Genomic DNA, 27,211 nt, shown 5'->3' with positions numbered 1-27,211 from the left:
CCTTTTAAGCCTTAGTCCTTTATGAATTTTTTTCAATTAGTTATATATAACAGCAGAATGCATTTTGACTATTAAACACAAATGGAGGCAACTTTTCATTTCTTGGTTAGAAACAGTGCACAGTCACCCCATTCCTGCAATCATACATGTACATAGATTAATACAATCCACCTCATTCCACCATCCTTCCCACTCCCATATCCCCTCCCCTCCCACACTCCCCTCTGCCCAATCCAAAGTCCCTCCCATCTTCCCTTGCCCCGCCCCCCATTATGGGTTAGCTATGTGTTTGGTGGTTGTCAGTCCTGTAGTAAAGACCAAGGAGAGGACTGTGTATATGACAGAAGTAAGGGGTGGCAATGCACCACAGTATGAGAGCCCTCTTACAGGATGAAACAGTCCATTTGTCCTGTTGCTTAGTTTATTTTCCTCCTTGCATTGATCAGCCAGCCCTCAAGTGGCTGAAGCAGGGCTGCTGTTTCCTCAAGCTTTGGTGTGTGCAGGCTAGCCAGCTTCCAGGGTGACCAGAGCAGGGCTAGTGTCCTTCTGATCCTCAAGCTTCTCTGGTGTTTCCTTCTTCCTGATGGTCAGCTGAAGGGGAGCAAAAGAATGTATATGAGATTCTATTACAGACAGTCTAAAAACAAACCAAAAAGAACAAAATATTACATAATACATTATGTATATGTGTGCGAGTATATATATGTGTATGTGTGTGTGTGTGTGTTTGGTGTGTATGTGTGTGTGTGTGTTTTGGTATCATTTGGTGATACTGTAAAGAGGAGTAAAAAAGTTGTGGACACTGCTCCCTGTGTGTGCGGCAGAGGTGGGGGATATCCTGGAAGGTTTGAACTACATAGATTTATCTCAATGTAACTTTAAACAAATTTGAAAACAGCTTTTAATTCCATGAGCCTGACCCAACATTTCATGCTTTGGTTTATGACCTTCCATATATTATTATTTCCTCTAAAAACATGATGTAAATTTCAACTCCCCACCTCACAGGTCAGTTGTCATCCAAAGGTGCACTTCTAGGTGTGTCACCTTTAGTCTGAGAATATATTTCTGCATGGAAATATTGCTGAATGCCTACCTGGCTCCCAAGGTGAGGTAGTGCAGAACAACTTGATTTGCCCATGGCTTATTGTCGGGAGCTGCCTTGGATGCAGACGCCTTTAAGCCCTGATGCACGGGGTTCTGAACAATTATTGCATTCAGTCTGGCAGGGCAGTGCCAGGTTGCAGTAATGTGGGCATCACCCCAGCTCAGATAACAAGGCATGGCTCCAGGTGTAGGCATCACCCACTGGGGTTGAGTTACACTCATCTGTTCCCTTGTATTCCGACCCCTTTGCCCTTTTTGGGATAAAATGTTCTATGGAAACTCCCCTTGTGTGTCTCCTATGTAACAATAAAGAATTCCAGTGGCTCTATGTCTTTCCATGGGCCCTTACATTCACAGAGCCACCCCTGGATTATTGAAAAGGTACCCCTTTGTGGTTGTGTGCCTTCTTTGTCATTTTCTTAAGTTATTGGAATAGTCAGATTTATGAACCACGCATGAGGTCTCCAGCTATGACAGATGGTGATAGCTTATCATCCTCACCATCTTTGTTTTACCAGATGCAAAACCAAGGTTGTACCTAGTTCTGGACCCTGGACAAGGTCACCCAGTTAAAAGGGATGTGAATTCAGCTCTACCAACTCTGATGCCTTTACCTCTCCCCACACTACCCTTTGCAAGACAAAACTAGGTAACATATTTTTCCTTTCTTGATAATCTCATGGAAGAAGCCAATGTCAGACTAACTTTGGTAGTTCTAGGAGGGTATTTTCCCAAGAGGGGGCTTTTCCCCAAGTCCAGGTGGGTGGAGTCTTCCAGTCTGGCTCATACCACTGCCCAGAGCCCAAGAGCCCAGATGGCTTTCTCTGGAATCCAGAGTCCCCTTCAGAGAGGAGTGTGAGGGTGAGTTAGGAAGCTGCTTCCAGGCTGGACTCCCAGAGCAGCCAGAGATCCCTCTCCAGCTTGCCCCACAGGGTCAAGGTCCAGAGGAGGCCAGTAGCTCCACCTCTGCCCCCTCACCAGCAGGCTGGACCCACCTAGCCCCGCCCACTGCCTGCTGTGAGGACTGCAACCTTTGTTTAAAGTACTCACTTGTTTTCCTTGGATGAGTTCCCTGAGTCAGCACAACTCCTGCTCAAGGGCCCAGAAGGACTGGTGGGTGGTCCTGGGGGAGGAAAGGCAGGCGGCAAGCGGTGGGCACTGATCAGGCGACTGCAATGGAGACTGCCCAACTTCCCAGCTTCTGTGGTCTTGGGCAGCACAGCAGCATCTTTGGGATGGAATCACTGAAGAGGCCTCATGGAGTGGTAGCATCTGGTGGCAGCAGCAGCAACATGTAGCTGCTTCAGGCGTAGGGCATCAGGCGAGGGAGGTCCGGAGTTGAGAGTTGGCGTGGGGGTGGCAACAGCTGAGGTGTTGGCATCCAGCTGCAGTTTGGGAGATCCCTTGCTGCATATTCACAGTGGCGGTGGCAGCAGAAGAGTCCAGAAGCTGCTGTGGTGACAACAGAGGGATGTTGCCATGATCATTTCTGTCCTGCAGTGCCACAGGAGTCTGGCTGCAGTGGGTGAAGTGGGCATCCAGTGCTGAGTATCGCTGTCTTGCGTCCATGATGGAGTCTGGTGGTGGCAGCAGCAACATGCAGCTTCATCCGGGAGCCGGCATGGGGCACTGGAGTCAGGCATCATGGCGGGGGGTGAAGGGCATTGACGTTGGGCCCTTGGTGGGCAGCATCATAGTCCAGCTGGGGTTTGGGAGTTTGGTTGCTGCACGGTGGCGGCAGCACCAGTAGAGTCTGGAAACGGGGCTGAGGACACAGAGGCGTCCAGTGGTGAGCATCTTCATCCTGCTGGGGTAACAGGAATCCTGCTGCAGTGGCATCTGGCGACCATGTGGGGAGTCCGGTGGCTACAGTGAAGAGCTGCAGGCTGGTGGCGGCAGCGAGGGCGCAGGGCAGTGAGCCTCAGAGTGGAAGGGCGACGAGAGGCTGGAATGGCCTCTGCAGTGGCTGTTCCAGGCCCTGAGTCTTGGTCCTGGCTGAGCGGCCTATTCAGGAAGCAGCACGAGGGGGGTGGCAATACCCAGGCAGCTGCTGAGGACCTTAGGCTGCCCACACCTGCCTCGCCTGGCACTGGCCATGAGCCCGCCGGGTGGCTGCTCGCCCCATCCCCGATGTGGCCTCTGCAGGGGAACTAGGCCATCTGCCAGGTGAGGCAGCCTTGGGAGAGGACCCCCACCTTCCTAAGAGACATCCCACCTGGGCTGTGGGGGGAGAGAGCAGAGGAACTAGGACCTCTTCATCCTCAAAGTGCATTTCTGATTGGAAGCATTTCCTCTCAGAACTGGAACAGGACAAGGATGCCCTCTCTCACCTTCTACTCTACATAGTCCCGGATACTCTAGCCAGAGTTTAAACTATACTGCTGTTTAAACTCCACTACAGCTTAGACTACATGACAGAGCTGTAGATGAAAGAAATTAAAGGGATAGGAATAGGGGAAGAAGAACTCAAACTATCCCTATTTGCTGATGACATGATTCTACACATAGAGGATCCAAAAAAACTCCACCAGAAAACTTCCAATATTAACAAATTCAGCAATGTCACAGGATATGAAATCAATATCCATAAATCAAATGCATTTCTATCTATTAGTGATGAACCCTCTGAAAGAGAAATTAGGAAAACTATCCCATTCACAATAGCCTCAAAAATGAAATATTTGGGTATAAATTTAACAAAAGAGATGAAAGACCTATACAATGAAAACTAAAGAAAGAAATTGAAAAGACTTTCAAGATGGCGGACCAGAGGGAAGCAGCATCTGTGTTGCTCTGTGATCCAGATCTCTCCTAGTATGAATTCTGCATCTCTTGAGAGTGTTAGAGGCCCCAGTACAGCTTCTCTCTACAGAAATGACCAGCACTGTGACCTAGCACAGGACTCCGGGCCTCAGTGTCTGAGCAGGACCCAAAGCCAAAGTTGCAGTTCACTTAAGACTCGGCCAGCGCCTTAGCAGAACCACCTACCAACACATCTGCAGACCACCAAGACTCTGCTCCACTCCCACGCAGGTCACTCAGCTGCTACCTCCCCACAGCACAAGGCCATCGGTTCCCCTGACATCACCAGACACCCCGGCTCTGGAAGCACACCGACTACATCTTGGAAAGCATTCCTTGCCATTTTGAGGTGGGCGTGGCTATCCGATCCCTCCCCTTTTGAGCAGGTACCTGATTCCAATTCCTCCCTCATGGAATTAATATTGTCAAAATGGCCACACTATCAAAAACCTTATACAGATTTAATGTGATTCCAATTAAAATCCCAATAACATTCCTCATAGAAATAGAAAAAGTAATCATGAAATTCATTTGGAAAAATAGACACAGAGAAATCCTTATTGACAAAGCAATCCTTAGCAAGAAGAGTGAAGTAGGAGACATCACAATATCAAACCTTAAACTACTACAGATCTGTAGTAACAAAAACGGCATGCTATTGGCACCAAAATACACATGTAGACCAATGGTCCAAAATAGAAGATACAGAGAAAAACCCACATAAATGTAGTTATCTCATTCTTGCCAAAGGTGCCGAAAACATACGTTAGCTAAACGATAGCCTCTTCAACAATGGTGCTGGGGAAACTGTAAATCCATATGTAGCAGACTGAAATTAAACCACGATCTCTCACCTTGCACAAAACTCAAAGTAGATCAAGGACCTAGGAATTAGACCAGAGACCCTGTACTTAAGAAATAAAATCAAGAATTAATAATGGGATGGATTCAAACTTAAAAGCTTCTTCTCAGCAAAGGAAACAATAATATGAAGAGAGAGCTCACAGAGTGGGAGAACATCTTTACTACACGCACATTAGATAAAACACTAATTTCCAGGATATATAAAAAACTCAAAAACTTCAACACCCAAAGAATAAATAACCCAATCAATAAATGGGCTAAGGAAATGGACAGACGCTTCACAGAAGAAGATACACAGTCGATCAACAAATATATGAAAATATGTTCAACTTCACCAGAAATTAGAGAAATGCAAATCAAGACTACTCTAAGACCATCTTACTCCAGCCAGAATGGCAGTTAACAAGAATACAAGCAACAGTAAGTGTTGGTGAGGATGTGGGGGGGAAAGGTATACTCATACATTGCTAGTGGCATTGCAAATTGGTGCAAACACTCTGGAAAGCAGTATGGAGCTTCCTCAAAAAACATGGAATGGAACCTCCATTTGACCCAGAAATTCCACTCCTCAATCTATACCCAAAAGACTTAAAATCAGCATACTAGAGTGATGCAGCCACATCAATGTTTATAGCAGCTCAAGTCACAGTAGGTAAACTGTGGAACCAACCTAGAAGTCCTTCAAGAGCTAAACTGATAAAGAAAATGTGGTATATGTGCACAATGGAATCTTAGCTTTAAAAGAGAATAAAATTATGACACTTGCAGGTAAGTGGATGGAGTTGGAGAATATTATGTAAGTGAAAAAAGCTAATCCTCAAAAACAACAGGCTGAATGTTCTCCCTGAGAAGTGGATGCTGATCCATAATGAGGGGGGCAAAGGAAGAATGGAGGAACTTGGGGCAAAGGGGAAGGATAGGAGGGACGGGCATGGGGTAGGAAAGAGGGTGGAATGAGAGGGATATCATTACCCTAGGTACATGCAGGACTGCACATATGGTGCAACTCTACATCGTGTTCTACCAGAGAAATGAAAAGCTGTGCTCCATTTCTGTACAATGAACCAAAGTGAATTCTGCTGTTATGTACAACTAATTAGAGCTAATTAATTTTTTTAAAGTACATTTCTGTGTCTAAGGGTGGCAGAAGACCAAGACCAAGGACGGCACGTCTTGGGGTTCCCTCTGCCATCTATGCCCTCCACTCTTGTCCCGCCCCAGGGATGCGCTTTGAGGGGGAGGATTTGTAGCCCCACCCCCCACTGCCTCTGCTCTCAGTGGCCACAGCCCAGGAGAGATGTCGCTGGGGAGGGTGGGTGTCCTCTCCAAAGGCTGCCCCGGCTGGCAGCGGGACTACTCCCCCCGCAGAGGCCGCAACCCAGGGAGGGGCAGGGCGAACCCGGGGTGGGGCGAGCTGCCACCCGGGGGGCTCAGGGCCGGTGCCAGGCGCCACCTGCGTGCGCAGCATAAGGTCCTCAGAGGCTGTGTGGGTACCGCCGCCTGCCGTGTCCTGCTTCCTGAGCAGGCAGGCCCTGCCAGGAGCAAGACAAGTGGCCTGGGGAAGCCACAGCACAGGGCACCCCATCCTCTGGTCGCCCTCTGACTCTGAGGCCCGCTGCCCTATGCTGTCACTGTCGCCACAGCCAGCGCTCCACACTGTGGCCACTGGAGTCCCGACCTGGCCACCAGCAATGCTGCCAACACCTCCACTGCACTGGAAGCAGACTCCCGCCACCGCCAATGGATGAGGATGCTCCTATTTGGCCGCCTATTTCCATGCAGCCACCGATTCAACTGGACTCCCCAAAGGGCCTTAGGGCGCCCAGGCTCCCTGATGAATGCCCTGCCCGCAGAGGGATGCCGCTGGTTGCTGGGAACCTCCAATGTGGAACCCTAATGTGGAACGTTGAGGATGACTGCTGTTCGCTTCCACCCTGCAACTGGACTCCTCCATAGGTGGCGCCTACACCTCCAGGCTTGGGCACCCCATTTTATCTGTGCCACCTGTTCATCCTGCCAGGGGATTAATTCACTAATTGGCTTTAGGCTCTCATAACAGGATCATTTCCCCTGTAAACCTTCTTGCATTGTCTCCCCCATGAGCTTTTGAGGGACACCAAGAAACTCAACCATATCGCGTCTTCATCAGATAGCTTAGCAAGATCTTCTTCATGACTTGCTGTAGCTTCTACATCAGCACTTGCTGCTTCACCCTGCACTTGTCTTATATGGAGATGGGCCGCTTGCCTCCAACATCATGAACCAAATTCTGCCACCTTCAGACTTCTTCTGGAGCTTTCTCCCTTCTCTTGGCATCAGACAAATCTAATGTTTTGGCCTTATCTGGATGCAGTTTTGGCTTAAGGGAACGTGGCTTGTTTCATCTGTTCTCCAGACTATGAAAACTTTATCCCTATCAGCTGTTTTGCTTTCTTATCATTCACATATGCCCTGGAGCAGCACTTTAATTTTCTTTATGAACATTTCCCTTGCATTCTCATTGGGACTAACTATTCAAGAGGCACAGCTTCTTTTTTTTTTCTTTTCTTTCTTTCTTTTTTAAACAGTTTTAGATCAACAGCATGCCTTTCTTTGTTTTTTTTTTTTTTTTTTTTTTTTTTTTTTTTTTTGTAGTGCTAAGGATTGAACTCAGTGCCTCATACATTCTAGGCAAGCACTCTGCCACTGAGCTACAGCCCAGCCCAAGGCACAGCTTTCTATTTGGAATGCATAACATGGAACTCTTCCTTCTATTCCAACTGTTCAGTCCATTACAGAGTAATTAACTGGTCTAACTTCAATATTGTTTCTTAGGGAATGAGAAGAAGGTGAGTCATGATCTGTGGAGCAATAAGAAGACACATATTAAGTTTGCTGTCTTATATGAACAGGGTTTGTAGTGTCACATGACATCTAACCTAGTTAACGTCACAGAACACAGTAGGGGATAAAATGCCCTGAAATCTTTACCACCCTTTAGGCAGTCATCTCTGCTCCATGCACAGGGGCCCCACAGGTCCCCTGTGCTCTAAGGGGGCTCCATCTTCAGCTATTCAGTGCTGGGGGTGGCACAGACTCAAAGACAGTTGGAGGATGTAGCAGGGAGGGGTGGTGTCTCCCTGCCAGACCTGGCTCTTTCCATGGTGTGGCCCAACCTTCTTTTCCTGCTGAATCCTGTCCCCCTCCATCCCTGCACCCCCAGCTGCTCACAGGTCATTCCTCTGCCTGACCCACACACTCCCGCTGCCTGGCCTTGCTCATGCAGTCCCCTCACTCGATCCCCTCCCTCTCCTATTGGTCTCCCCCTCTGCACGAATTCCCCAGCCACACCCATCTCTTCATTCTTCTCTGAGCCCCAAACCCCAACTTGATGGGTCCCCCCCTTCCAAGCTCCCGGCATCAGGCCTCCCCTGCAGGGTTCTGCACATGAGGCTCTGGAGCCAGATTTCCAGAATTCCAGTCCCAGCTCTTCCAAGCAGGACCTTGACTAACTCATAATTCATGTCCTTTCCCAGAGCCTCACCTTTACCACCAGGGAAATGGGTGATATGATTCCCTCTGTAAATATATGCAGCCTGGTTCATGGAGGTATTGATGCTCCGAGGTGGAATTCAGGGTTCCTGTAAGGGGGCGCCTTTTGGCACTTAAAGGAGTGGCCCTCGTGGCTCCAAGAACAGAGTTGGTTTTTGTCCCCTGTAAAGTGACCACTATAGGGATGGTCTAGTTAGTGGCGCTGAATATGTCGAAGCCCCATTTACCCTGTAAATGCTGTCTCATGCTTCTCTTTCCTTTACTTGGGGAGGAGATGAACAGAACCCCAAAGACAGACATGAGATCCGGGAGCTAGTTTGGGCTCCCAGGTTCCTGGATTGCATGGGGACAAACTTACAAGTCAAGGTGGCCTTTCTGAAGGTGGTGATGGTTCCTCCCAGGAGAGCTTCAGGGGTTCTGCACGGTCAGGCTTTGGGGGATGGCATGAATTGCACAAACATCAGTGGTTGCTTACCCTGGTTTGTATTTTGCCTTCTCTCCCTTGGTCCTCATGGTGGTGCTCTGCCTAGGGGCAGGCCCTGGAGATGTTCTATCCCAAACTTGCCCCATGGTGTTCTCTGGTTTCGGGGGTCCCTCTACTTTTTCAGCAGATGCCCATTTCTGCCATGGGAGATGGAAGAAATGGGGACAAATCTGTCCTCCAAGTTGCAATTGAGGCAACTGACACTGGCAGCATTAAGGGGGATGAATCTTGGTTGTCCTATGCTGACTGGGGCTGCCTGTTCTTGGGACAAACACTGTTCACAGTCCCTGGCCTCTGAGTAGCAGCTGCAGAGGCTGATGGACTAGTTGCTCCAGTGGACTTGCAGCCTGGCTGCCAGCAGAATGTGTGTGGGTGCTGGCACGGGCCCCCACGGTGGGATTTCTACGTCTGTCAGCACCAAGGGCTGAGTGGGTTGGGCTGCCCAGGCTGGGGGGCCTGCTATCAATGGTGGGAATGGAGCTACCCCTGGACCTGGAGCTCCCAGGTGTCCAAACTACTGACAGCTGGCAGAGGTGGGGGCTCTGGGCTTCTTCCTGTCAGGAACCCCAGGTGGGATGGTGGCTCCAGGGATGAGGGGCTTCTTCCCTCGGGGAGCGTGTTTAGGTACCTTTCAAGACGGCAGACTGAGGAATCAGACCAGAGACTCTGCGTCTAATAGAAGATAAAGTTGGTCCTCATCTTCATCTCGTGGGGGCAGGCCCCAAATTCCTTTATAAGACTCCTATAGCACAAGAGTTAAAACCAAGAATCAACAAATGGGACGAATTCAAACTGAAAAAGTTTTTTCTCAGCAAGAGAAATAATATGCGAGGTGAATAGGGAGCCTACATCCTGGGAACCAATTTTTACCCCTCAAACATCAGATAGAGCTCTAATCTCTAGAGTGTACAAAGAACTCAAAAAGTTAAACAACAAAAAAGCAGATAACCCAATCAACAAATGGGCCAAGGACTTGGACAGAAACTTCTCAGAAGAGGACATACAATCAATTAACAAATACATGAAAAAATGCTCACCATCTCTAGCAATCAGAGAAATGCAAATCAAAACCACCCTAAGATACCATCTCACTCCAGTCAGAAAGGCAGCCATTATGAAGTCAAACAACAATAAGTGCTGGCTAGGATGGGGGGGGGGGGAAGGTACACTCATACATTGCTGGTGGGACTGCAAATTGGTGCAGCCAATTTGGAAAGCAGTATGGAGATTCCTTGGAAAGCTGGGAATGGAACCACCATTTGACCCAGCTATTCTCCTTCTTGGATTATACCCAAAAGACCTAAGAAGAGCATACTACAGGGACACAGCCACATCAATGTTTACAGCAGCACAATTCACAATAGCTAGAATGTGGAACCAACCTAGATGCCCTTTAATAGATGAATGGATTAAAAAATGTGGCATTTATACACAATGAAATATTACTCAGCACTAAAAAGTAACAAGATCATGGCATTTGCAGGGAAATGGATGGCAAAGAAGGCCCAGTGTGAGAAGGTGGCTGTAGGCAGAGCGGGACAGCCATTGCCAAGGAAGAAATGCTCATCCATGGGGAATACGGGTAGGCCACAGAAATGAAAGTTTCCTTTGCCGTCACATCAATAGGGGGACCTCTGAGGCTGCCACCACTTCTGGAACTGGCCTGTCCAGTCACCACTGAGGACCTCAACTGGGAGAAACAGAAAGCTCCGCAGCACATCCACTGCCTTCTGATGGGTGCGTCCCAGGACATCTGGGACAGCTATACCATGCCCCCCAACCCCAGCCCATGTGTGGGCCCCTCTACCTGGGAAGGGGCCAAGCCTCTGGCATCAGTGGGCCTCAGCCAGACCTTGCCTTACCACCCCAGCACTGCCTCCCCGCCCAAAGTGGGTGGGCGCTGCTCTCTCCTCCCAGAGACACCCTCCTACCTCCAAACTTTGTGTCCCCCTCTTCCACAGCCTGCCAACTGTTCCTTGGCCCTTCCTCCCAGGCCCTCTCCCAGCACCTTGGCAGGCTTGGCTCTGCAGCCAGGGGCTCCCTTGGGGGCCACCCTCATGAACACCATTATGACTTCACAGTCCCCCTTCCCCCACATCTGGGGCCTCCATCTGACTCCAGTAGGAACTTCCTACTCTCTCACCAGGGCCCAAAGCCCAACAGTACTCACAGGGCCTCAGCAGTAGACAGCTCCAGTCTGCCACCTTTTTTTTAAATTTTTACTTATTTTTTTTAGTCATACATGACAGAATGTGTGTGGGTGCTGGCACGGGCCCCCACGGTGGGATTGCTACGTCTGTCAGCACCAAGGGCTGAGTGGGTTGGGCTGCCCAGGCTGGGGGGCCTGCTATCAATGGTGGGAATGGAGCTACCCCTGGACCTGGAGCTCCCAGGTGTCCAAACTACTGACAGCTGGCAGAGGTGGGGGCTCTGGGCTTCTTCCTGTCAGGAACCCCAGGTGGGATGGTGGCTCCAGGGATGAGGGGCTTCTTCCCTCGGGGAGCGTGTTTAGGTACCTTTCAAGACGGCAGACTGAGGAATCAGACCAGAGACTCTGCGTCTAATAGAAGATAAAGTTGGTCCTCATCTTCATCTCGTGGGGGCAGGCCCCAAATTCCTTTATAAGACTCCTATAGCACAAGAGTTAAAACCAAGAATCAACAAATGGGACGAATTCAAACTGAAAAAGTTTTTTCTCAGCAAGAGAAATAATATGCGAGGTGAATAGGGAGCCTACATCCTGGGAACCAATTTTTACCCCTCAAACATCAGATAGAGCTCTAATCTCTAGAGTGTACAAAGAACTCAAAAAGTTAAACAACAAAAAAGCAGATAACCCAATCAACAAATGGGCCAAGGACTTGGACAGAAACTTCTCAGAAGACGACATACAATCAATTAAATACATGAAAAAATGCTCACCATCTCTAGCAATCAGAGAAATGCAAATCAAAACCACCCTAAGATACCATCTCACTCCAGTCAGAAAGGCAGCCATTATGAAGTCAAACAACAATAAGTGCTGGCGAGGATGGGGGGGGGGGGGAGGTACACTCATACATTGCTGGTGGGACTGCAAATTGGTGCAGCCAATTTGGAAAGCAGTATGGAGATTCCTTGGAAAGCTGGGAATGGAACCACCATTTGACCCAGCTATTCTCCTTCTTGGATTATACCCAAAAGACCTAAGAAGAGCATACTACAGGGACACAGCCACATCAATGTTTACAGCAGCACAATTCACAATAGCTAGAATGTGGAACCAACCTAGATGCCCATTAATAGATGAATGGATTAAAAAATGTGGCATTTATACACAATGAAATATTACTCAGCACTAAAAAATAACAAGATCATGGCATTTGCAGGGAAATGGATGGCAAAGAAGGCCCAGTGTGAGAAGGTGGCTGTAGGCAGAGCGGGACAGCCATTGCCAAGGAAGAAATGCTCATCCATGGGGAATACGGGTAGGCCACAGAAATGAAAGTTTCCTTTGCCGTCACATCAATAGGGGGACCTCTGAGGCTGCCACCACTTCTGGAACTGGCCTGTCCAGTCACCACTGAGGACCTCAACTGGGAGAAACAGAAAGCTCCGCAGCACATCCACTGCCTTCTGATGGGTGCGTCCCAGGCCATCTGGGACAGCTATACCATGCCCCCCAACCCCAGCCCATGTGTGGGCCCCTCTACCTGGGAAGGGGCCAAGCCTCTGGCATCAGTGGGCCTCAGCCAGACCTTGCCTTACCACCCCAGCACTGCCTCCCCGCCCAAAGTGGGTGGGCGCTGCTCTCTCCTCCCAGAGACACCCTCCTACCTCCAAACTTTGTGTCCCCCTCTTCCACAGCCTGCCAACTGTTCCTTGGCCCTTCCTCCCAGGCCCTCTCCCAGCACCTTGGCAGGCTTGGCTCTGCAGCCAGGAGCTCCCTTGGGGGCCACCCTCATGAACACCATTATGACTTCACAGTCCCCCTTCCCCCACATCTGGGGCCTCCATCTGACTCCAGTAGGAACTTCCTACTCTCTCACCAGGGCCCAAAGCCCAACAGTACTCACAGGGCCTCAGCAGTAGACAGCTCCAGTCTGCCACCTTTTTTTTAAATTTTTACTTATTTTTTTTAGTCATACATGACAGAATGTGTGTGGGTGCTGGCACGGGCCCCCACGGTGGGATTGCTACGTCTGTCAGCACCAAGGGCTGAGTGGGTTGGGCTGCCCAGGCTGGGGGGCCTGCTATCAATGGTGGGAATGGAGCTACCCCTGGACCTGGAGCTCCCAGGTGTCCAAACTACTGACAGCTGGCAGAGGTGGGGGCTCTGGGCTTCTTCCTGTCAGGAACCCCAGGTGGGATGGTGGCTCCAGGGATGAGGGGCTTCTTCCCTCGGGGAGCGTGTTTAGGTACCTTTCAAGACGGCAGACTGAGGAATCAGACCAGAGACTCTGCGTCTAATAGAAGATAAAGTTGGTCCTCATCTTCATCTCGTGGGGGCAGGCCCCAAATTCCTTTATAAGACTCCTATAGCACAAGAGTTAAAACCAAGAATCAACAAATGGGACGAATTCAAACTGAAAAAGTTTTTTCTCAGCAAGAGAAATAATATGCGAGGTGAATAGGGAGCCTACATCCTGGGAACCAATTTTTACCCCTCAAACATCAGATAGAGCTCTAATCTCTAGAGTGTACAAAGAACTCAAAAAGTTAAACAACAAAAAAGCAGATAACCCAATCAACAAATGGGCCAAGGACTTGGACAGAAACTTCTCAGAAGAGGACATACAATCAATTAACAAATACATGAAAAAATGCTCACCATCTCTAGCAATCAGAGAAATGCAAATCAAAACCACCCTAAGATACCATCTCACTCCAGTCAGAAAGGCAGCCATTATGAAGTCAAACAACAATAAGTGCTGGCTAGGATGGGGGGGGGGGGAAGGTACACTCATACATTGCTGGTGGGACTGCAAATTGGTGCAGCCAATTTGGAAAGCAGTATGGAGATTCCTTGGAAAGCTGGGAATGGAACCACCATTTGACCCAGCTATTCTCCTTCTTGGATTATACCCAAAAGACCTAAGAAGAGCATACTACAGGGACACAGCCACATCAATGTTTACAGCAACACAATTCACAATAGCTAGAATGTGGAACCAACCTAGATGCCCTTTAATAGATGAATGGATTAAAAAATGTGGCATTTATACACAATGAAATATTACTCAGCACTAAAAAGTAACAAGATCATGGCATTTGCAGGGAAATGGATGGCAAAGAAGGCCCAGTGTGAGAAGGTGGCTGTAGGCAGAGCGGGACAGCCATTGCCAAGGAAGAAATGCTCATCCATGGGGAATACGGGTAGGCCACAGAAATGAAAGTTTCCTTTGCCGTCACATCAATAGGGGGACCTCTGAGGCTGCCACCACTTCTGGAACTGGCCTGTCCAGTCACCACTGAGGACCTCAACTGGGAGAAACAGAAAGCTCCGCAGCACATCCACTGCCTTCTGATGGGTGCGTCCCAGGACATCTGGGACAGCTATACCATGCCCCCCAACCCCAGCCCATGTGTGGGCCCCTCTACCTGGGAAGGGGCCAAGCCTCTGGCATCAGTGGGCCTCAGCCAGACCTTGCCTTACCACCCCAGCACTGCCTCCCCACCCAAAGTGGGTGGGCGCTGCTCTCTCCTCCCAGAGACACCCTCCTACCTCCAAACTTTGTGTCCCCCTCTTCCACAGCCTGCCAACTGTTCCTTGGCCCTTCCTCCCAGGCCCTCTCCCAGCACCTTGGCAGGCTTGGCTCTGCAGCCAGGGGCTCCCTTGGGGGCCACCCTCATGAACACCATTATGACTTCACAGTCCCCCTTCCCCCACATCTGGGGCCTCCATCTGACTCCAGTAGGAACTTCCTACTCTCTCACCAGGGCCCAAAGCCCAACAGTACTCACAGGGCCTCAGCAGTAGACAGCTCCAGTCTGCCACCTTTTTTTTAAATTTTTACTTATTTTTTTTAGTCATACATGACAGAATGTGTGTGGGTGCTGGCACGGGCCCCCACGGTGGGATTGCTACGTCTGTCAGCACCAAGGGCTGAGTGGGTTGGGCTGCCCAGGCTGGGGGGCCTGCTATCAATGGTGGGAATGGAGCTACCCCTGGACCTGGAGCTCCCAGGTGTCCAAACTACTGACAGCTGGCAGAGGTGGGGGCTCTGGGCTTCTTCCTGTCAGGAACCCCAGGTGGGATGGTGGCTCCAGGGATGAGGGGCTTCTTCCCTCGGGGAGCGTGTTTAGGTACCTTTCAAGACGGCAGACTGAGGAATCAGACCAGAGACTCTGCGTCTAATAGAAGATAAAGTTGGTCCTCATCTTCATCTCGTGGGGGCAGGCCCCAAATTCCTTTATAAGACTCCTATAGCACAAGAGTTAAAACCAAGAATCAACAAATGGGACGAATTCAAACTGAAAAAGTTTTTTCTCAGCAAGAGAAATAATATGCGAGGTGAATAGGGAGCCTACATCCTGGGAACCAATTTTTACCCCTCAAACATCAGATAGAGCTCTAATCTCTAGAGTGTACAAAGAACTCAAAAAGTTAAACAACAAAAAAGCAGATAACCCAATCAACAAATGGGCCAAGGACTTGGACAGAAACTTCTCAGAAGAGGACATACAATCAATTAAATACATGAAAAAATGCTCACCATCTCTAGCAATCAGAGAAATGCAAATCAAAACCACCCTAAGATACCATCTCACTCCAGTCAGAAAGGCAGCCATTATGAAGTCAAACAACAATAAGTGCTGGCGAGGATGGGGGGGGGGGGAGGTACACTCATACATTGCTGGTGGGACTGCAAATTGGTGCAGCCAATTTGGAAAGCAGTATGGAGATTCCTTGGAAAGCTGGGAATGGAACCACCATTTGACCCAGCTATTCTCCTTCTTGGATTATACCCAAAAGACCTAAGAAGAGCATACTACAGGGACACAGCCACATCAATGTTTACAGCAGCACAATTCACAATAGCTAGAATGTGGAACCAACCTAGATGCCCATTAATAGATGAATGGATTAAAAAATGTGGCATTTATACACAATGAAATATTACTCAGCACTAAAAAATAACAAGATCATGGCATTTGCAGGGAAATGGATGGCAAAGAAGGCCCAGTGTGAGAAGGTGGCTGTAGGCAGAGCGGGACAGCCATTGCCAAGGAAGAAATGCTCATCCATGGGGAATACGGGTAGGCCACAGAAATGAAAGTTTCCTTTGCCGTCACATCAATAGGGGGACCTCTGAGGCTGCCACCACTTCTGGAACTGGCCTGTCCAGTCACCACTGAGGACCTCAACTGGGAGAAACAGAAAGCTCCGCAGCACATCCACTGCCTTCTGATGGGTGCGTCCCAGGCCATCTGGGACAGCTATACCATGCCCCCCAACCCCAGCCCATGTGTGGGCCCCTCTACCTGGGAAGGGGCCAAGCCTCTGGCATCAGTGGGCCTCAGCCAGACCTTGCCTTACCACCCCAGCACTGCCTCCCCGCCCAAAGTGGGTGGGCGCTGCTCTCTCCTCCCAGAGACACCCTCCTACCTCCAAACTTTGTGTCCCCCTCTTCCACAGCCTGCCAACTGTTCCTTGGCCCTTCCTCCCAGGCCCTCTCCCAGCACCTTGGCAGGCTTGGCTCTGCAGCCAGGAGCTCCCATGGGGGCCACCCTCATGAACACCATTATGACTTCACAGTCCCCCTTCCCCCACATCTGGGGCCTCCATCTGACTCCAGTAGGAACTTCCTACTCTCTCACCAGGGCCCAAAGCCCAACAGTACTCACAGGGCCTCAGCAGTAGACAGCTCCAGTCTGCCACCTTTTTTTTAAATTTTTACTTATTTTTTTTAGTCATACATGACAGAATGTGTGTGGGTGCTGGCACGGGCCCCCACGGTGGGATTGCTACGTCTGTCAGCACCAAGGGCTGAGTGGGTTGGGCTGCCCAGGCTGGGGGGCCTGCTATCAATGGTGGGAATGGAGCTACCCCTGGACCTGGAGCTCCCAGGTGTCCAAACTACTGACAGCTGGCAGAGGTGGGGGCTCTGGGCTTCTTCCTGTCAGGAACCCCAGGTGGGATGGTGGCTCCAGGGATGAGGGGCTTCTTCCCTCGGGGAGCGTGTTTAGGTACCTTTCAAGACGGCAGACTGAGGAATCAGACCAGAGACTCTGCGTCTAATAGAAGATAAAGTTGGTCCTCATCTTCATCTCGTGGGGGCAGGCCCCAAATTCCTTAATAAGACTCCTATAGCACAAGAGTTAAAACCAAGAATCAACAAATGGGACGAATTCAAACTGAAAAAGTTTTTTCTCAGCAAGAGAAATAATATGCGAGGTGAATAGGGAGCCTACATCCTGGGAACCAATTTTTACCCCTCAAACATCAGATAGAGCTCTAATCTCTAGAGTGTACAAAGAACTCAAAAAGTTAAACAACAAAAAAGCAGATAACCCAATCAACAAATGGGCCAAGGACTTGGACAGAAACTTCTCAGAAGAGGACATACAATCAATTAACAAATACATGAAAAAATGCTCACCATCTCTAGCAATCAGAGAAATGCAAATCAAAACCACCCTAAGATACCATCTCACTCCAGTCAGAAAGGCAGCCATTATGAAGTCAAACAACAATAAGTGCTGGCTAGGATGGGGGGGGGGGGGGGAAGGTACACTCATACATTGCTGGTGGGACTGCAAATTGGTGCAGCCAATTTGGAAAGCAGTATGGAGATTCCTTGGAAAGCTGGGAATGGAACCACCATTTGACCCAGCTATTCTCCTTCTTGGATTATACCCAAAAGACCTAAGAAGAGCATACTACAGGGACACAGCCACATCAATGTTTACAGCAGCACAATTCACAATAGCTAGAATGTGGAACCAACCTAGATGCCCTTTAATAGATGAATGGATTAAAAAATGTGGCATTTATACACAATGAAATATTACTCAGCACTAAAAAGTAACAAGATCATGGCATTTGCAGGGAAATGGATGGCAAAGAAGGCCCAGTGTGAGAAGGTGGCTGTAGGCAGAGCGGGACAGCCATTGCCAAGGAAGAAATGCTCATCCATGGGGAATACGGGTAGGCCACAGAAATGAAAGTTTCCTTTGCCGTCACATCAATAGGGGGACCTCTGAGGCTGCCACCACTTCTGGAACTGGCCTGTCCAGTCACCACTGAGGACCTCAACTGGGAGAAACAGAAAGCTCCGCAGCACATCCACTGCCTTCTGATGGGTGCGTCCCAGGACATCTGGGACAGCTATACCATGCCCCCCAACCCCAGCCCATGTGTGGGCCCCTCTACCTGGGAAGGGGCCAAGCCTCTGGCATCAGTGGGCCTCAGCCAGACCTTGCCTTACCACCCCAGCACTGCCTCCCCGCCCAAAGTGGGTGGGCGCTGCTCTCTCCTCCCAGAGACACCCTCCTACCTCCAAACTTTGTGTCCCCCTCTTCCACAGCCTGCCAACTGTTCCTTGGCCCTTCCTCCCAGGCCCTCTCCCAGCACCTTGGCAGGCTTGGCTCTGCAGCCAGGGGCTCCCTTGGGGGCCACCCTCATGAACACCATTATGACTTCACAGTCCCCCTTCCCCCACATCTGGGGCCTCCATCTGACTCCAGTAGGAACTTCCTACTCTCTCACCAGGGCCCAAAGCCCAACAGTACTCACAGGGCCTCAGCAGTAGACAGCTCCAGTCTGCCACCTTTTTTTTAAATTTTTACTTATTTTTTTTAGTCATACATGACAGAATGTGTGTGGGTGCTGGCACGGGCCCCCACGGTGGGATTGCTACGTCTGTCAGCACCAAGGGCTGAGTGGGTTGGGCTGCCCAGGCTGGGGGGCCTGCTATCAATGGTGGGAATGGAGCTACCCCTGGACCTGGAGCTCCCAGGTGTCCAAACTACTGACAGCTGGCAGAGGTGGGGGCTCTGGGCTTCTTCCTGTCAGGAACCCCAGGTGGGATGGTGGCTCCAGGGATGAGGGGCTTCTTCCCTCGGGGAGCGTGTTTAGGTACCTTTCAAGACGGCAGACTGAGGAATCAGACCAGAGACTCTGCGTCTAATAGAAGATAAAGTTGGTCCTCATCTTCATCTCGTGGGGGCAGGCCCCAAATTCCTTTATAAGACTCCTATAGCACAAGAGTTAAAACCAAGAATCAACAAATGGGACGAATTCAAACTGAAAAAGTTTTTTCTCAGCAAGAGAAATAATATGCGAGGTGAATAGGGAGCCTACATCCTGGGAACCAATTTTTACCCCTCAAACATCAGATAGAGCTCTAATCTCTAGAGTGTACAAAGAACTCAAAAAGTTAAACAACAAAAAAGCAGATAACCCAATCAACAAATGGGCCAAGGACTTGGACAGAAACTTCTCAGAAGAGGACATACAATCAATTAACAAATACATGAAAAAATGCTCACCATCTCTAGCAATCAGAGAAATGCAAATCAAAACCACCCTAAGATACCATCTCACTCCAGTCAGAAAGGCAGCCATTATGAAGTCAAACAACAATAAGTGCTGGCTAGGATGGGGGGGGGGGGGAAGGTACACTCATACATTGCTGGTGGGACTGCAAATTGGTGCAGCCAATTTGGAAAGCAGTATGGAGATTCCTTGGAAAGCTGGGAATGGAACCACCATTTGACCCAGCTATTCTCCTTCTTGGATTATACCCAAAAGACCTAAGAAGAGCATACTACAGGGACACAGCCACATCAATGTTTACAGCAACACAATTCACAATAGCTAGAATGTGGAACCAACCTAGATGCCCTTTAATAGATGAATGGATTAAAAAATGTGGCATTTATACACAATGAAATATTACTCAGCACTAAAAAGTAACAAGATCATGGCATTTGCAGGGAAATGGATGGCAAAGAAGGCCCAGTGTGAGAAGGTGGCTGTAGGCAGAGCGGGACAGCCATTGCCAAGGAAGAAATGCTCATCCATGGGGAATACGGGTAGGCCACAGAAATGAAAGTTTCCTTTGCCGTCACATCAATAGGGGGACCTCTGAGGCTGCCACCACTTCTGGAACTGGCCTGTCCAGTCACCACTGAGGACCTCAACTGGGAGAAACAGAAAGCTCCGCAGCACATCCACTGCCTTCTGATGGGTGCGTCCCAGGCCATCTGGGACAGCTATACCATGCCCCCCAACCCCAGCCCATGTGTGGGCCCCTCTACCTGGGAAGGGGCCAAGCCTCTGGCATCAGTGGGCCTCAGCCAGACCTTGCCTTACCACCCCAGCACTGCCTCCCCGCCCAAAGTGGGTGGGCGCTGCTCTCTCCTCCCAGAGACACCCTCCTACCTCCAAACTTTGTGTCCCCCTCTTCCACAGCCTGCCAACTGTTCCTTGGCCCTTCCTCCCAGGCCCTCTCCCAGCACCTTGGCAGGCTTGGCTCTGCAGCCAGGGGCTCCCTTGGGGGCCACCCTCATGAACACCATTATGACTTCACAGTCCCCCTTCCCCCACATCTGGGGCCTCCATCTGACTCCAGTAGGAACTTCCTACTCTCTCACCAGGGCCCAAAGCCCAACAGTACTCACAGGGCCTCAGCAGTAGACAGCTCCAGTCTGCCACCTTTTTTTTAAATTTTTACTTATTTTTTTTAGTCATACATGACAGAATGTGTGTGGGTGCTGGCACGGGCCCCCACGGTGGGATTGCTACGTCTGTCAGCACCAAGGGCTGAGTGGGTTGGGCTGCCCAGGCTGGGGGGCCTGCTATCAATGGTGGGAATGGAGCTACCCCTGGACCTGGAGCTCCCAGGTGTCCAAACTACTGACAGCTGGCAGAGGTGGGGGCTCTGGGCTTCTTCCTGTCAGGAACCCCAGGTGGGATGGTGGCTCCAGGGATGAGGGGCTTCTTCCCTCGGGGAGCGTGTTTAGGTACCTTTCAAGACGGCAGACTGAGGAATCAGACCAGAGACTCTGCGTCTAATAGAAGATAAAGTTGGTCCTCATCTTCATCTCGTGGGGGCAGGCCCCAAATTCCTTTATAAGACTCCTATAGCACAAGAGTTAAAACCAAGAATCAACAAATGGGACGAATTCAAACTGAAAAAGTTTTTTCTCAGCAAGAGAAATAATATGCGAGGTGAATAGGGAGCCTACATCCTGGGAACCAATTTTTACCCCTCAAACATCAGATAGAGCTCTAATCTCTAGAGTGTACAAAGAACTCAAAAAGTTAAACAACAAAAAAGCAGATAACCCAATCAACAAATGGGCCAAGGACTTGGACAGAAACTTCTCAGAAGAGGACATACAATCAATTAAATACATGAAAAAATGCTCACCATCTCTAGCAATCAGAGAAATGCAAATCAAAACCACCCTAAGATACCATCTCACTCCAGTCAGAAAGGCAGCCATTATGAAGTCAAACAACAATAAGTGCTGGCGAGGATGGGGGGGGGGGGGAGGTACACTCATACATTGCTGGTGGGACTGCAAATTGGTGCAGCCAATTTGGAAAGCAGTATGGAGATTCCTTGGAAAGCTGGGAATGGAACCACCATTTGACCCAGCTATTCTCCTTCTTGGATTATACCCAAAAGACCTAAGAAGAGCATACTACAGGGACACAGCCACATCAATGTTTACAGCAGCACAATTCACAATAGCTAGAATGTGGAACCAACCTAGATGCCCATTAATAGATGAATGGATTAAAAAATGTGGCATTTATACACAATGAAATATTACTCAGCACTAAAAAATAACAAGATCATGGCATTTGCAGGGAAATGGATGGCAAAGAAGGCCCAGTGTGAGAAGGTGGCTGTAGGCAGAGCGGGACAGCCATTGCCAAGGAAGAAATGCTCATCCATGGGGAATACGGGTAGGCCACAGAAATGAAAGTTTCCTTTGCCGTCACATCAATAGGGGGACCTCTGAGGCTGCCACCACTTCTGGAACTGGCCTGTCCAGTCACCACTGAGGACCTCAACTGGGAGAAACAGAAAGCTCCGCAGCACATCCACTGCCTTCTGATGGGTGCGTCCCAGGCCATCTGGGACAGCTATACCATGCCCCCCAACCCCAGCCCATGTGTGGGCCCCTCTACCTGGGAAGGGGCCAAGCCTCTGGCATCAGTGGGCCTCAGCCAGACCTTGCCTTACCACCCCAGCACTGCCTCCCCGCCCAAAGTGGGTGGGCGCTGCTCTCTCCTCCCAGAGACACCCTCCTACCTCCAAACTTTGTGTCCCCCTCTTCCACAGCCTGCCAACTGTTCCTTGGCCCTTCCTCCCAGGCCCTCTCCCAGCACCTTGGCAGGCTTGGCTCTGCAGCCAGGAGCTCCCTTGGGGGCCACCCTCATGAACACCATTATGACTTCACAGTCCCCCTTCCCCCACATCTGGGGCCTCCATCTGACTCCAGTAGGAACTTCCTACTCTCTCACCAGGGCCCAAAGCCCAACAGTACTCACAGGGCCTCAGCAGTAGACAGCTCCAGTCTGCCACCTTTTTTTTAAATTTTTACTTATTTTTTTTAGTCATACATGACAGAATGTGTGTGGGTGCTGGCACGGGCCCCCACGGTGGGATTGCTACGTCTGTCAGCACCAAGGGCTGAGTGGGTTGGGCTGCCCAGGCTGGGGGGCCTGCTATCAATGGTGGGAATGGAGCTACCCCTGGACCTGGAGCTCCCAGGTGTCCAAACTACTGACAGCTGGCAGAGGTGGGGGCTCTGGGCTTCTTCCTGTCAGGAACCCCAGGTGGGATGGTGGCTCCAGGGATGAGGGGCTTCTTCCCTCGGGGAGCGTGTTTAGGTACCTTTCAAGACGGCAGACTGAGGAATCAGACCAGAGACTCTGCGTCTAATAGAAGATAAAGTTGGTCCTCATCTTCATCTCGTGGGGGCAGGCCCCAAATTCCTTTATAAGACTCCTATAGCACAAGAGTTAAAACCAAGAATCAACAAATGGGACGAATTCAAACTGAAAAAGTTTTTTCTCAGCAAGAGAAATAATATGCGAGGTGAATAGGGAGCCTACATCCTGGGAACCAATTTTTACCCCTCAAACATCAGATAGAGCTCTAATCTCTAGAGTGTACAAAGAACTCAAAAAGTTAAACAACAAAAAAGCAGATAACCCAATCAACAAATGGGCCAAGGACTTGGACAGAAACTTCTCAGAAGAGGACATACAATCAATTAACAAATACATGAAAAAATGCTCACCATCTCTAGCAATCAGAGAAATGCAAATCAAAACCACCCTAAGATACCATCTCACTCCAGTCAGAAAGGCAGCCATTATGAAGTCAAACAACAATAAGTGCTGGCGAGGATGGGGGGGGGGGGAAGGTACACTCATACATTGCTGGTGGGACTGCAAATTGGTGCAGCCAATTTGGAAAGCAGTATGGAGATTCCTTGGAAAGCTGGGAATGGAACCACCATTTGACCCAGCTATTCTCCTTCTTGGATTATACCCAAAAGACCTAAGAAGAGCGTACTACAGGGACACAGCCACATCAATGTTTACAGCAGCACAATTCACAATAGCTAGAATGTGGAACCAACCTAGATGCCCTTTAATAGATGAATGGATTAAAAATGTGGCATTTATACACAATGAAATATTACTCAGCACTAAAAAATAACAAGATCATGGCATTTGCAGGGAAATGGATGGCAAAGAAGGCCCAGTGTGAGAAGGTGGCTGTAGGCAGAGCGGGACAGCCATTGCCAAGGAAGAAATGCTCATCCATGGGGAATACGGGTAGGCCACAGAAATGAAAGTTTCCTTTGCCGTCACATCAATAGGGGGACCTCTGAGGCTGCCACCACTTCTGGAACTGGCCTGTCCAGTCACCACTGAGGACCTCAACTGGGAGAAACAGAAAGCTCCGCAGCACATCCACTGCCTTCTGATGGGTGCGTCCCAGGCCATCTGGGACAGCTATACCATGCCCCCCAACCCCAGCCCATGTGTGGGCCCCTCTACCTGGGAAGGGGCCAAGCCTCTGGCATCAGTGGGCCTCAGCCAGACCTTGCCTTACCACCCCAGCACTGCCTCCCCGCCCAAAGTGGGTGGGCGCTGCTCTCTCCTCCCAGAGACACCCTCCTACCTCCAAACTTTGTGTCCCCCTCTTCCACAGCCTGCCAACTGTTCCTTGGCCCTTCCTCCCAGGCCCTCTCCCAGCACCTTGGCAGGCTTGGCTCTGCAGCCAGGAGCTCCCTTGGGGGCCACCCTCATGAACACCATTATGACTTCACAGTCCCCCTTCCCCCACATCTGGGGCCTCCATCTGACTCCAGTAGGAACTTCCTACTCTCTCACCAGGGCCCAAAGCCCAACAGTACTCACAGGGCCTCAGCAGTAGACAGCTCCAGTCTGCCACCTTTTTTTTAAATTTTTACTTATTTTTTTTTAGTCATACATGACAGAATGTGTGTGGGTGCTGGCACGGGCCCCCACGGTGGGATTGCTACGTCTGTCAGCACCAAGGGCTGAGTGGGTTGGGCTGCCCAGGCTGGGGGGCCTGCTATCAATGGTGGGAATGGAGCTACCCCTGGACCTGGAGCTCCCAGGTGTCCAAACTACTGACAGCTGGCAGAGGTGGGGGCTCTGGGCTTCTTCCTGTCAGGAACCCCAGGTGGGATGGTGGCTCCAGGGATGAGGGGCTTCTTCCCTCGGGGAGCGTGTTTAGGTACCTTTCAAGACGGCAGACTGAGGAATCAGACCAGAGACTCTGCGTCTAATAGAAGATAAAGTTGGTCCTCATCTTCATCTCGTGGGGGCAGGCCCCAAATTCCTTAATAAGACTCCTATAGCACAAGAGTTAAAACCAAGAATCAACAAATGGGACGAATTCAAACTGAAAAAGTTTTTTCTCAGCAAGAGAAATAATATGCGAGGTGAATAGGGAGCCTACATCCTGGGAACCAATTTTTACCCCTCAAACATCAGATAGAGCTCTAATCTCTAGAGTGTACAAAGAACTCAAAAAGTTAAACAACAAAAAAGCAGATAACCCAATCAACAAATGGGCCAAGGACTTGGACAGAAACTTCTCAGAAGAGGACATACAATCAATTAACAAATACATGAAAAAATGCTCACCATCTCTAGCAATCAGAGAAATGCAAATCAAAACCACCCTAAGATACCATCTCACTCCAGTCAGAAAGGCAGCCATTATGAAGTCAAACAACAATAAGTGCTGGCGAGGATGGGGGGGGGGGGGAAGGTACACTCATACATTGCTGGTGGGACTGCAAATTGGTGCAGCCAATTTGGAAAGCAGTATGGAGATTCCTTGGAAAGCTGGGAATGGAACCACCATTTGACCCAGCTATTCTCCTTCTTGGATTATACCCAAAAGACCTAAGAAGAGCATACTACAGGGACACAGCCACATCAATGTTTACAGCAGCACAATTCACAATAGCTAGAATGTGGAACCAACCTAGATGCCCTTTAATAGATGAATGGATTAAAAATGTGGCATTTATACACAATGAAATATTACTCAGCACTAAAAAATAACAAGATCATGGCATTTGCAGGGAAATGGATGGCAAAGAAGGCCCAGTGTGAGAAGGTGGCTGTAGGCAGAGCGGGACAGCCATTGCCAAGGAAGAAATGCTCATCCATGGGGAATACGGGTAGGCCACAGAAATGAAAGTTTCCTTTGCCGTCACATCAATAGGGGGACCTCTGAGGCTGCCACCACTTCTGGAACTGGCCTGTCCAGTCACCACTGAGGACCTCAACTGGGAGAAACAGAAAGCTCCGCAGCACATCCACTGCCTTCTGATGGGTGCGTCCCAGGACATCTGGGACAGCTATACCATGCCCCCCAACCCCAGCCCATGTGTGGGCCCCTCTACCTGGGAAGGGGCCAAGCCTCTGGCATCAGTGGGCCTCAGCCAGACCTTGCCTTCCCACCCCAGCACTGCCTCCCCGCCCAAAGTGGGTGGGCGCTGCTCTCTCCTCCCAGAGACACCCTCCTACCTCCAAACTTTGTGTCCCCCTCTTCCACAGCCTGCCAACTGTTCCTTGGCCCTTCCTCCCAGGCCCTCTCCCAGCACCTTGGCAGGCTTGGCTCTGCAGCCAGGAGCTCCCTTGGGGGCCACCCTCATGAACACCATTATGACTTCACAGTCCCCCTTCCCCCACATCTGGGGCCTCCATCTGACTCCAGTAGGAACTTCCTACTCTCTCACCAGGGCCCAAAGCCCAACAGTACTCACAGGGCCTCAGCAGTAGACAGCTCCAGTCTGCCACCTTTTTTTTAAATTTTTACTTATTTTTTTTAGTCATACATGACAGAATGTGTGTGGGTGCTGGCACGGGCCCCCACGGTGGGATTGCTACGTCTGTCAGCACCAAGGGCTGAGTGGGTTGGGCTGCCCAGGCTGGGGGGCCTGCTATCAATGGTGGGAATGGAGCTACCCCTGGACCTGGAGCTCCCAGGTGTCCAATCTACTGACAGGTGGCAGAGGTGGGGGCTCTGGGCTTCTTCCTGTCAGAAACCCCAGGTGGGATGGTGGCTCCAGGGATGAGGGGCTTCTTCCCTCGGGGAGCGTGTTTAGGTACCTTTCAAGACGGCAGACTGAGGAATCAGACCAGAGACTCTGCGTCTAATACAAGATAAAGTTGGTCCTCATCTTCATCTCGTGGGGGCAGGCCCCAAATTCCTTAATAAGACTCCTATAGCACAAGATTTAAAACCAAGAATCAACAAATGGGACGAATTCAAACTGAAAAAGTTTTTTCTCAGCAAGAGAAATAATATGCGAGGTGAATAGGGAGCCTACATCCTGGGAATCAATTTTTACCCCTCAAACATCAGATAGAGCTCTAATCTCTAGAGTGTACAAAGAACTCAAAAAGTTAAACAACAAAAAAGCAGATAACCCAATCAACAAATGGGCCAAGGACTTGGACAGAAACTTCTCAGAAGAGGACATACAATCAATTAACAAATACTTGAAAAAATGCTCACCATCTCTAGCAATCAGAGAAATGCAAATCAAAACCACCCTAAGATACCATCTCACTCCAGTCAGAAAGGCAGCCATTATGAAGTCAAACAACAATAAGTGCTGGCGAGGATGGGGGGGGGGGGGGGAAGGTACACTCATACATTGCTGGTGGGACTGCAAATTGGTGCAGCCAATTTGGAAAGCAGTATGGAGATTCCTTGGAAAGCTGGGAATGGAACCACCATTTGACCCAGCTATTCTCCTTCTTGGATTATACCCAAAAGACCTAAGAAGAGCATACTACAGGGACACAGCCACATCAATGTTTACAGCAGCACAATTCACAATAGCTAGAATGTGGAACCAACCTAGATGCCCTTTAATAGATGAATGGATTAAAAATGTGGCATTTATACACAA

The 27,211-nt window shown here is 49.8% G+C and overlaps 2 long non-coding RNA genes across 3 annotated transcripts; both read right to left on the bottom strand.

The window, feature by feature from the left end:
* Window positions 1–403: 403 nt before the first annotated feature.
* On the bottom strand, window positions 404–8,863 carry LOC139702350 (uncharacterized). 2 transcript variants are annotated; one of them, XR_011704982.1, is made up of 4 exons: window positions 8,663–8,863; window positions 8,297–8,480; window positions 2,158–7,613; window positions 404–591 (listed from the first exon to the last, which is right to left on the bottom strand). It is a non-coding gene; the product is annotated as an uncharacterized lncRNA (long non-coding RNA). The 2 variants fall into 2 exon arrangements; XR_011704981.1 differs by lacking the exons at window positions 8,297–8,480; window positions 8,663–8,863 and having other exon boundaries at window positions 2,158–7,732.
* Window positions 8,864–9,396: 533 nt separating this feature from the next.
* On the bottom strand, window positions 9,397–26,865 carry LOC139702349 (uncharacterized). Its single transcript, XR_011704980.1, has 10 exons — window positions 26,403–26,865; window positions 24,515–24,628; window positions 22,627–22,740; window positions 20,742–20,855; window positions 18,853–18,966; window positions 16,962–17,075; window positions 15,078–15,191; window positions 13,190–13,303; window positions 11,305–11,418; window positions 9,397–9,530 (listed from the first exon to the last, which is right to left on the bottom strand). It is a non-coding gene; the product is annotated as an uncharacterized lncRNA (long non-coding RNA).
* Between the last annotated feature and the right edge of the window lie 346 nt (window positions 26,866–27,211).

This window comes from Marmota flaviventris, chromosome 17 (assembly GCF_047511675.1).
Source record: "Marmota flaviventris isolate mMarFla1 chromosome 17, mMarFla1.hap1, whole genome shotgun sequence".
Classification (NCBI taxonomy): domain Eukaryota; kingdom Metazoa; phylum Chordata; class Mammalia; order Rodentia; family Sciuridae; genus Marmota; species Marmota flaviventris.
The sequence above is the reverse complement of the archived record's forward strand: the minus strand, read 5'-3'. Positions and strand labels throughout refer to the sequence as shown.